The 11498-nt window shown below is 35.1% G+C and overlaps 1 long non-coding RNA gene across 1 annotated transcript; it reads right to left on the reverse strand.

The window, feature by feature from the left end:
• Positions 1-7007: 7007 nt before the first annotated feature.
• LOC148781726 (uncharacterized) lies at positions 7008-7776 on the reverse strand. Its single transcript, XR_016057009.1, has 3 exons — positions 7608-7776; positions 7292-7480; positions 7008-7203 (listed from the first exon to the last, which is right to left on the reverse strand). It is a non-coding gene; the product is annotated as an uncharacterized LOC148781726 (long non-coding RNA).
• Between the last annotated feature and the right edge of the window lie 3722 nt (positions 7777-11498).

Consider the following 11498-nt stretch of genomic DNA (forward strand, 5'->3'; position numbering starts at 1 on the left):
TCTACTGTTACTTTTGCAAAAACAATTTAGGTATCGTGCGAAGCCTAGTTAAAAATCCAAACTGAAAACATTTCTCATTCTAACCTCATGCTTTGGTAAAGTGTCTTGAAGGCCATAATGATGGTTGCTGCTGAACTTTCGACACTGCATCTCACAACCAACCCACTTCACAAGGCACTAGTTTACTTGAGAATGACCAACATAACAACCAAATATTTCATCTTTTTTATAAGAATGAAGATGGTCGGATCAATATCGCGGAACTCAAAGAAGTGATGAAAGAGCTAGGTACTGAGTAACAGGATGGAATTGAGCTAATGTAGCTATTTGATGCTAACAGTGATGGGTCGTTGAGTTCTAATGAATTTGATTGGTTTTAGAGACAGGGTACACCGTTGAGGCTCTCTCTCTCTCTCTCTCTCTCTCTCTAAAGATAGCCCTGTCATGCCATTTTGGTAGGTGGGAGAGGGAGATCGAGAGAGGGGGAAAAGATTACAGTAACAAGAGAGAGAGTGCCTTGTGCCATGTTGGTAATTTTTTGGGATGTTAATATGTCATAAAATGCGGTTAAATGCGTTTAGAGGGTTAAAAGATAGATTTTTTAAAAAATTAATACCGCTAGATACATTTCAAACTTGTGGTTCTACTGGGAAATGGTATGCCAAATTAAAGTATATGGAGAAATTTATCTCTTGATAGATCTTTTGAGAATCGTCAAATATAGCATGACTTTCAAAATAGTGATAAATATACACCGTCTACTAAGAGGAAAAAGTTTACATAAGGTTGCAACCTTAAAATGTAGAATTACAGATGCACCTCAAAAATCTATCGGAAAAGGTTGTTTAATCTTGAATTTTTTCTAATTGATCATCTCGACATTGAGATGTATGAATATGAAAAAAAAAAAAAAAGAATTTGAGTCCCATAAATAATGTGTCTTACAATATATTATCTAGACCGTCCATTTTCAATATTTTCATATGTTTATAGATCTACTTGATTTTAACCATTTTTTAAGTTTGAAATTTTATAAATAGATATGACAATAGATTTTGAGATAATCCTAATAATTCGTTTCACCAAAATTATATGTTATGCTACAAATTGGAGGTGTGCCTTAACTGGATTGTTTAAGGTTGTGACCTTATAAAAACCACACCCTTATTAAAAATGGATGTTGTATATTCCTACCATCTTACTTCTACGAGCAAGGTTGCAACCTCATATTACAAAAAGATCATATCAAGAGATAAGGGTGGATACTAAAAGGTCATGTGCAACCTTACGTTACATAAAGATCATATCAAGAGATAAGGATGGATACTAAGGGGCAGTTTGGGTACTTACAAATCTATTACATAAAAATAGACTACAAGGAAATATGATATTTACACTGTTTGAGTATACTTTAATAATAAGTAAATGTAAATAAATTACCCGAGATTTTTTCAAAAACCATGAAGCACATTACGCGTAGGGTGGCTAAAAAAATCTATTACGCGCCCGACGGGTAATCCATTATGCGTCCTCTAATAAAAAGAAAGCCTATCCCCGGCTAAAATCTCAAAATTTCAAGTTCCCCTCCTCTCTCCCCCCTTCCCCTGAAAGCATGAAATTACCTCACCCCTAATTTCCCCTTGTTAGGGTTTCTAAGATCCCTTGTTTCTCTGCAACTAAAAGCTTGAGCTCTGCATCCATAGCAATGTTCTTCCAGAGCCAAAACCACCCTAACTGCTTCTCCCCAAATCTCCAAGCGCTTGGCCTCCATTAAAATACCAGCAAGAATAGGTATACAACCCGCTTTAACATGGAACTCTTGATTTCTCTCTTTGTAGCAAATCAACCAAGCTTAGTCAAGATCTCAGAAGAAACCATGACTCCAATGATGCCTTGGATCTGGTGTGGTTCAACAAGGCCTGAACTAGAAATAAAGTGGTTTGATTCGATTAGGGTTAGGGTTCTGATTCGACTCCATCCAAATTGGATAAGGCGTTGAAGAGTAGCCAAAGCGACAGGATATAGCCACTGCCATAGTTTTAGATGCAACACATCAATCTTCAATGGTCAAATAATAAAACATGGGACATCCATTGTGTGGTCCAGATGACAGAGTGGCGATTTACTGTGGCTTGGGTGAATATCTGGATGAATTTTTTGTTTGAAGGATTTAGTTAGTTGCAGGGCAAGTATTGTTGCCATTGTCGAGCCATTTTTGGATGCTCGATCGAGTGCAGGTGACTCCAGTGCATAGGCTCACAGGTGATTTCATTATGTCAAATGAAATTGGACGATTGAAGAAGGTTGGGACGTGATGCACAAGTCATTATTCTTCGCCACTATTCCAGAGAGAAGTTTATGAAGATGGGTGCTATAAAGTTGAGATAAAGATAATGGGTTATGGGGAGAGATGGGATTCTGATGATTGGTTCCTGTAGACTTTAGAGAGAGAAATTGGTTGGAAGAGAGAAAATTTGATGATGAGTGCCTGTAAATTTGAGAGTTTATGGTCCTGTAGATTTTAGAGAGAGAAATTGGTTGGAAGAGAGAAAATTTGATGACGAGTGCCTGTAACTTTGAGAGTTTACAGTCAGAGAGAGAAGGAATAAACTTTTAAGATGTCAAAAAAACCTCCTTACTGTCGATAAAATTAAGCCAATATTTTTTAGCCAAAATAGTGATAATGCATCTATCAGATTTCTTATAGACCTAACCAAACAGTAGCAATGTATTTTCCAAGTTACAGCTAGATATTACCCAAACAGTAACAATCCATTTACAGGTAGTGATATATTACGTCACTCATATATTTTTTAGATAATATATTTCCAGGTATCCAAAGGACCCCTAAAAGGTCTCGTGCGGAGGATTTGAAGAGAGGCAATGCACCCCATTAAATTATCTTAACAATCAATTAGCCTCTAATACACTGCTTTCAATCACATGTAGGTCTCTCTCAACACTCTCTTTTCCATCAATGCACCAGCAAAACAAGCAAGTGTAAAGTGTAACCCCCAATTTTTTTTATTATTCATAATACCAAATTATATGTAGTGGCATCCCTCCCTGCCATGCGCCTTCTTTATTTCTTTCTTTTTTTTTTTTTTTTTTTTTTTTTTGAAGGAGAAGTTTTTTATGAGTCAGGCCAAAGAGCCTACTGACCCATGAACATTTTTTGAAGATAGACATTGTGTCAAGCACAGCGAATCAAATAACATTGGATGGTACAGAAAAAATCCCCAAACGAGAATTTTTTTTTTCCATATTCATAATCAGCTTGGCCTAGATCATGAACCTTTAAATTTTTGGATAAAAAATCCATGTTTAAGATAAATTCTAGAAGGGGGTGCACATGTACAAATGAGGCGGCTGACTCATAGAAACCTATCCTTTTCTGAATGTAAGTGCACCCCCATTATATTGCGTACACCCAAAGCCTAATCCTTTAGCTGAAACTTAAATTACGTTTCTGAGAGTGTAGTTCAAATAAAAGCCTAGGCCTTTTAGCTGCAACTTAATTAAGGAGTTGAGCCCACCAAAAAAAATGGGTAATTAAGCTTTGGGTTATTGGTAGTTCGATGGGATTCCTATGAGTGCGATGGATGACCTTTTAAATGTTCAAGGTTAAAAAAACATTAGTTTTCTAAATCTTGACTCAAGAACCATTGGTTATACCAATTGATCTTAGAATTTTTACCTTAAAATATATTATTTTTTTAGTTTGACTTTTTATAAGAGAAATTCTATTCGAATCTCATTAAGATTTTTGCTATTTAAAATTTACTAATTTTTTTGTTATTACATTCATACCTTCTTCTTTTTTTTTTGGCAATTTTATGGCAATCAATTTTTTGCCTATCTAAAAAGTTTTACTAGAAGAGGTTGTTTTGATGCCCCAATATATTCAAATTGATCATCTCAATATCAAGATGCATGGACATGAGAAAAAAATCGATTTCAAGTTTTGGAAATAGTGTATTTTGTAATCCATTTTTTAACCATCAATTTTCAAGATTATCAAGTTTTCATAGATCAATCAATCTACACTATTTTTGAAGCTTTAAACTTTATAAATAGATATAAAAATATATTTTAAGGTTCTTATAAAGATTTTCAATATTAAAACCACATTTCTCAATACTAGTTGGAGGTAGGCTCTAATATGATTGTTTAGAGCCTAGGCTCTATACAAACCGCACCCTTTTTTAAATGACCAAATTGTTGATATTTCGGACCTTCAGATTCTGAAAATAAACATTTTAGGAAACAAGTTATATTTTAAAATTTCAGGTCCTAAAAAATTTATAATTTTTAAAATTTCAACAAAAAATTAGGTTTTTGAATATATGAAAATTTTTGTATTTTTAACATATGAAATTTTCAATATTTTCAGATTTTGATAACCCAAAATGGTGCCGACTTTCTCATGCACTTGGACCATGAAAAAATACAGATTTTCAACATCCAAAAATATTGGAAATTTGGATGTTGAAAATCCCAAATTCCGCAATCTTGAATCTCTAAAAAAATAAAAACAAGAAAAATAAAAATTAAAGAGGTTAATTTGGGGGGGGTACTTTTTCAATAACATGGTTAAGGTCCCGTCAATGCCCCACCTGTTCTATAAATTTAAGGTTCGGATAGTTTGAAACAAATAAAAAAATCAAAAATTTTGGGTGTGAACATAAAGGAAAAAGTTTATATAGAGCTTAAGTTCAAAACAATCAAATCAGAGCTTACTTCAAAAATTTCACTAAAAGAGGTTGTTTTGATGCCCAAATATCTTCAAATTGATTGACATCAAGATGCATGGACATTAAAAAAAAATGGATTTCAGGTTTTGGAAATAGTGCATCTTCTAATGCATTTTTGTACGGTCAATTTTCACGATTTTCATATATCCGCTCGATCTACACTGTTTTTGAAGCTTTAAATTTTATAATTAGATATCAAAATATATTTTAAAGCTATTATAAAGATTTTCAGGATTGAAACTATATTTCTTAACACTATTTGAAGGTTGGCTCTACTTTGATTGTTTAGAGCCTCGACAATATACAAACCACACCCAAACATGAATTATAAAAACTTATGAGAACTTTTCAATAAAAGGAAAATTTAAGGATTCACACGCAAATTTATCTTTTTCTCTTTTATCAATTTGTTATAAAGATGTCCCGTTGAATGATTAAATTGTCAGACTACTATGTTTCAAACATGGAAAAAGCTCATATGAGGTTGAAACAGTCAAATTTACGCACACATCAAAAAGTCAGTAGAAGAAATTGTTTCGATGCAAAAAAATGTCCCTCAAATCTAATCAACTGGACCTTGAGGTACATGTACTTAAAAAAAAAAAACTTCAAATTTTGAAATGAGTGGATCTCGTAATGCATTATTTAGGCCATTAAATTTCAAGATTTTCAAGTGTTCATAGATCTATTTGATTTGCACTATTTTTCAAGCTTTAAATTTTATAATTAAAGATGAAAATAAATTTTTAGGCTGTCATAAAGATTTTCGTTACTAAAACGATATTTTTCGACGCTATTTGAAGGTCCCCTTATTTTGATTGTTCAGGGCATTAGCCTTATAAAAACACATCAAGTGATATCTTTTAGGCCAAAAGATATTCTATTCTCTCGAGGGATACACTGTTCATTTACTCTCTCGGGTAAAGCCCCACCTAAAATTAATTTTAAGGCACTAAATTTTGGGGATGTAACCTCTGTAACCCATAGATTAACCTCAATAAGAAGATTTTCTAATTGTACCCTCTATTGACTTGAAAGAAAAAATCTCTAAATATTGAATAGAGACCATACAATATTTAGATGGTGAGATCTAAGTTTTTTTAATGATTCCCAAAATTTCAAATTGAAAAATCGTCCTTTTGGCTGAGGGAGTAGAAGTTATACGTGCCCTTAGATACCATTGAACTTTCACATACAATGCTTCTTTATATAGGGAGGAAAAGTATACTACAATCCTCATATAATCATGAAAATCATCATCATTCAATCAATCAATCATTAATGTACCCGCCTAAACATAACAAACACTCTGGGTCCCATTCTATACATGACCGTCCATCAATTTAATGGACATGGATGACCCCTCATGACTACCTTACCCTATATTGTAACGAGGATTGCCATTGTACTCCTTTACAAGCTCTAATTATTATTTACTATGAAAGGGTAAACGGTAGAATTGTACACGCGTGAGTAGCCACAACACAGAAGCATAGAGAGAGAAAGGGAGATACAGCCCGAGGGCCGGGCTCTAAAAAAGTACGGTATGGGTTACCAAATACAGCCCGAGGGCTGGGCTAGCGGCAAGCAATTATAGCATGAGAGTAGGTCTCGATCGGGCTTGGGTCAAGGTTGGCCCCGTTTGTCTGGTTTAGCGCTTTTTGTGTTTTCTTTTTAGTTGTTTCTTTCAATTTTATTTGACCTTAACTGACCCAGCCCGGCCCATCCCAACAGCTTTGGTAGGATTAAAAGCCAAGGATTTTTTTGGCCTGGTTAAAGCTAGAGAAAATTTATTGGTAACAGAAATCGAGAGTAAACTGGCTAAGAGGAGGTGATTTAAATATTGGGTATTTTCATGCAATCACCGATACAAGAAGAATACATAATAACATATTTGTTATTAGTTTTCTCGATATTGATGAGGATGATATTGTGGGGTGGGAAAGTAAGGTTGCTAAGTCATTTTGAAAAGGCATCACGAGTGAGCGGCGATTTGAGGTGAAGTCCCCAAGATGCCTTTTAAAAGACTTGGTGATATTAAGGCTAAAGAACTTGAACTTTGTGTTTCATTCGAGGAAGTCTAAGGCTTTTGCTTTTTCTTGGTAGGTGATCAAGCTCTTGGTCTAAATGGTTTTTGTATGACTTTTTTCTAAGCGTTTTGGGATGTCTTAAAAGTTGACGTTTTTAATAGGTAAATTTACGTACAAAAAGGATTTAAGATCCGTTATAACAAAATGATACTGACTCATTATTAAGAATCCTAATTTTGTTTTTCTGCTTTTTTGTTTTGGCAAGTTTATCATTAGTCCGATGTTCTAAACATCGAATTGCTTCTTAACCCCTTCCCAAACATGTACAACCGGAACTACTCGCCTGAAAATTCAAGGCCATGACCGTCGGGTGTCAGCAGCTTTTTGCTCTTTCTCTCTTCTCTCTACATGGTACATTGCTGTAACAGAAAGGGAAAGACACCGTATTCTTAATTTTACTCACCATTTACTAGGAAAAGAAAGAGGGGTGAGAAAAAAAGAACCCACCATGTTGAATTTTTAATCTCCTTGGTTTTTATTGACTTTTTTGTTTCAGTATTTGGGGAGTTGCTTCCCATGGCTGGTGCCCATAAATGAGCGCCATTGCTGACTTGCCACATGAAGGGTGCAGGCAACGGGGACCAAGCACAGATGTCAGCTCCACAAATCATACTTAGAATCTTCTTCTCCACCTTCCTGAAACATAGATACAACAATGTGACCAGCACCAATTTAGAGAGAGAGAAGCCCTCAAAATTAGAATCACGAGAGAGAGAGAAAGTGACCAAGACAACGGCGTCTTTGGCACTGAGGACAATGATACCTGCGCATGAAACAGTAGCAGGGCAGGAGTTTTCAAGGCTGGACTTAATGATGTCTATCAAATCGAGGCCCTTGAGTGAGCCTTTGTTCGGACACGATTCTTTCTCCGAGGCCCACCATCCAGTGCCTCATCAAGCAAAACCGATGCCTCACACCCCTGCAACAAACAATCCATAAAAATCTCTCTCTCTAGATTACACTTCAAACAAAAATTAGCTTTTCTAGATTCTTGGTTTAGAGAGAGAGTGACAGAGAGATGGATTCACCACCGTTGGCATTGTGTTTCCGTCCAAAAAAAAGAGATGCATTAAAAAAACGGTTAATAGCTAAGGTTAAGAATCAGACAGGGGCGGACCTTTCAAAAAACAAAAGGTGTGTTTGACACATCTAGTATTCGGGAGGGGAAGGGGACTCTCCCATAAATTATAGAAGACCGCTCTTCCATCATTTTTTTATGAAAGATAGGTCTTACAAAAATGAACTCATTTTAACACTAAAAAAAGGTTGTATGGAAGGTCGTCTTTCTACTTTACAGCTTCCACACTGTAATATCAAACATTGAAATGGGACATTTAACTCCACCTCTAGAAACTTTCACTTATCAAACACGTCCAAAAGAATTGGGATTATGTCCTTTTGAGTAATAACAACAAAATTTTGGACAATTTCGTTATAATGGATCTTAAATGTGATCCATACGTAAATTTTGTTTTTTTAATATGGTGTGGGAATTTTGGGAGCATGGGATATGGTGTGGGAATTATGAGAGCGTTGAATAATAGACAAAAACATCAATTCTACTTTTATTGTATTAATTCCTAAGAGAGATTCAATAATAGGTTTGAATGACCTATGCCCAATTAGTCTCCTTACGAGTTTAAACAAAATTATTGCAAAAGTCCATGCTAACACGTTAAAATATGTGTTTCTTGATGTGATTTTTAGTCCTCAATCTACCTTTGTTAAGGAGAGAATTATCACATATAGTATACTTATTGCTCAAGAATGTTTACACTCAAGAGCCTTAAGTAGGCAACCGCGTATTCATATGAAATTAGATCTAGAAAAGGCGTATGACATGATGGAGTGGTAGGTTTTGGGTGAAATTATGAGAACCATGGGCTTTGGACATAAGGGGAGTGGATGGATTATGGGATGTCTCTCCTCAGCATATTCTCAATTTTGATAAATGGTTGTCCGAAGGGTTTTTTTAAGGCATCTAGGGGACTGATACAAGGGGATCCTTTATCGCTTTTATTCTTTACCTTAAGGGCAGAGTGCTTTAGTTTGATGCTGAAAAATGTGGTGAGTAGGGGATGGTTTAATGGCTTTCAAATTGTTGAAAACATACTTGTAATTTCACATTTACAATATACTAATGACACAATCATTTTTTGTGGGGCTGACCTTCATCAGGTACATGCTATTTAAAACTTTTTGAGGTGTTCCGAGTTTACTTTGGGTCTAAAAGTAAATTTTTTTAAAGCCTCTATGGTGTGGGATTGGTTGTGGGGATGATGTTGTGCATGCTTTGGCTCGGGTGGTAGGATGTGTTGTGAATTATTTTCCCATAAAATACCTTGGTATTGCTATTTTGGATACAAAATTACCACGCTCTATCTGGGATCCTGTGTTGAAAAGAATTCATGTGAAGCTTGATCTTTGGAAGACTAAGTTCCTATCACTAGGAAGTAGAGTTACCTCAATCAAATCATCTTTAGCTAATATGCCTATATTTTTAATGTCTTTCCTTCACATGCCTGAACCAGAGATAAAAGAAACAAGAAGCTTATGCATAATTTTCTATTGGGCTCCTTGGATGTGGAAAAGAAGTATCATTTAGTTAGTTGGGAGAAAGTTTTGCACTCCAAAATTAGAAAGGGGTTTTGGTATTAGGAATCTAAAGAGTGTTAATCAAGCCGTATTAGTTAAATGGTGGTGGAGATTTATAGGTAATGATGATCAGCTATAGAAGGAGGTGCTTTGTTGCGATGTATAGGGCGGATAATTATGGTTACATTAAGAAAGGTAGAGGAGGTTGTTACCAATCACAAACTTGGAAATGAATATTTGCTATTGGGGAAATAGTGTTGAGAAATATTAGATGAGTGATTGGTAATGACGAATGAGTTAACTTTTGGTCTTCTAGATGGCTGGGGATGGATCACTTAAAATACTATATGAAGAACTTTTTGATAGATGTATTTCTCAGAATTTGAAGGTATGTGATGCTTTTAACCAAGATGGTCATGGGGGGAGTTAGGAATTTGCAATTTCCCTATAGTAGAATTCCAGATGTACTAATCTCGCAATTCATGAACTTGATGAAAGAGCTAAAGGAAGTTTATGTGTCAGAAAGATGAAGTTATTTGGGAACTATCTAATGATGATCTCTTTTCAATTAAATTTGCATATCGGCTAATTTTTAATGATCGTGTTCGATGATCTTCGCTTGAACTTAACAAGATTTGGAAGTGGAAGATCCCTCATAAGGTTTAGATAAAGAACTAATTGTAGATAATTTGAGGTTATGAGGCAAGGTGATTGTTAACATTTGTATTATATGAAAAGGGGATGATGAAACATGAGATCACTTTTTTTTGCATTGTCCTATAACATATCTGTAGTGGCTATGAGCAATGAATTTAGTGGGATGTGTAGTGCCTTTGCTTGCACGACATATGGACATTGTGCAGCAACTTAGTTTAATTATCTAGCCAAAGAAAGGTTTGGTCATTTGGAATATTATCCGAGGTTCTTTGCTATGGGAAGTTTGGTTGGAAAGAAATAGATTGATGGGAATGGTTATGATATGATTAGAATAAAGGAGAGAATTCTTCATGATGTTTGGTTATGGTATTCTAATATGAAGGAAGGATATGGAGTATCCAAAGACGATGTCTTGTTAAATCTTAAAAATTTAGTTTTGCAAAAATTTCTTGAAAGTTAAGCCGTGTGGTTGATGGTCTCCACCCGTACATGGAAGTGTGAAGTTGAATTTTGATAGAAGTTCTTTTGGAAACTCGGGAACAGCAAGAGTTGGAGGGATAGTCTCAAATTGAGATGGCGAGATACCTTTTTTTTTCCAAGACCTTGTGAGGAAGCGATTGCTAATAAAGCTGAAATCATGACTCTCTTAGGAGGCTTAAAATTTTTGAAGAACAAATGTGTTGATTTATGTTGGGTGGTGGAAGGGGATGTCTTAAATGTTACCAATTGGTACAATCGAATTGGGGGACCACAGTGGAATCTGAGAGATTGATAGAAAAAAATTCTTGACATTTATTGACATTGAGTTATTTATTTCAACATGTATATCGAGAATCTAATGATAAAGCATATTCTTTAGCTAAAGATAATGCTCATCATCCTCCTATCATTTTTACTTCTACTTCTGAAGTATAATGCTGATGTTATTATCTCTTTAAGTAATAAAAGTTCGCTGGCCTTATAACAAAAAAACAAAAGAAGGGACAGAAAATTACAAAACCGTTAATAATAGACTTCTTATGCAACTTACCTCCAACCAAACTTGTTTTTCCACGTTTTAACCCAAAATATAATTTCCTAGCAAATACCCCCCAAGTAGAAAAATGTGCATTTTTTTTTGTTGAAAATACCCTTTTTTGTACATAAAAAATAAATTTTGATCGAATATTCACGTGGGCTTATGCACAGTACCAAAAGCTACATGGGTTGCCAGACTACGATGTACCAATTGTTGGACCCTATTAAACTAAGAAAAATGTTGGACCACCTTCATTATCTGTATGACTGCATACAGATCTGCCGAACCACATATATAGATCTGTCGGACCCCATATATAAAAGTGCCAGACCACCATATAGATTTGCTGGATCGCATGTTTGTCCAGTAACAAAAGTGCCGGAC

The sequence above is a fragment of the Amborella trichopoda genome, chromosome 6 (genome assembly GCF_054954075.1).
Source record: "Amborella trichopoda isolate Santa Cruz 75 chromosome 6, AtrichopodaSantaCruz75HAP2 v2.0, whole genome shotgun sequence".
Lineage (NCBI taxonomy): Eukaryota > Viridiplantae > Streptophyta > Magnoliopsida > Amborellales > Amborellaceae > Amborella > Amborella trichopoda.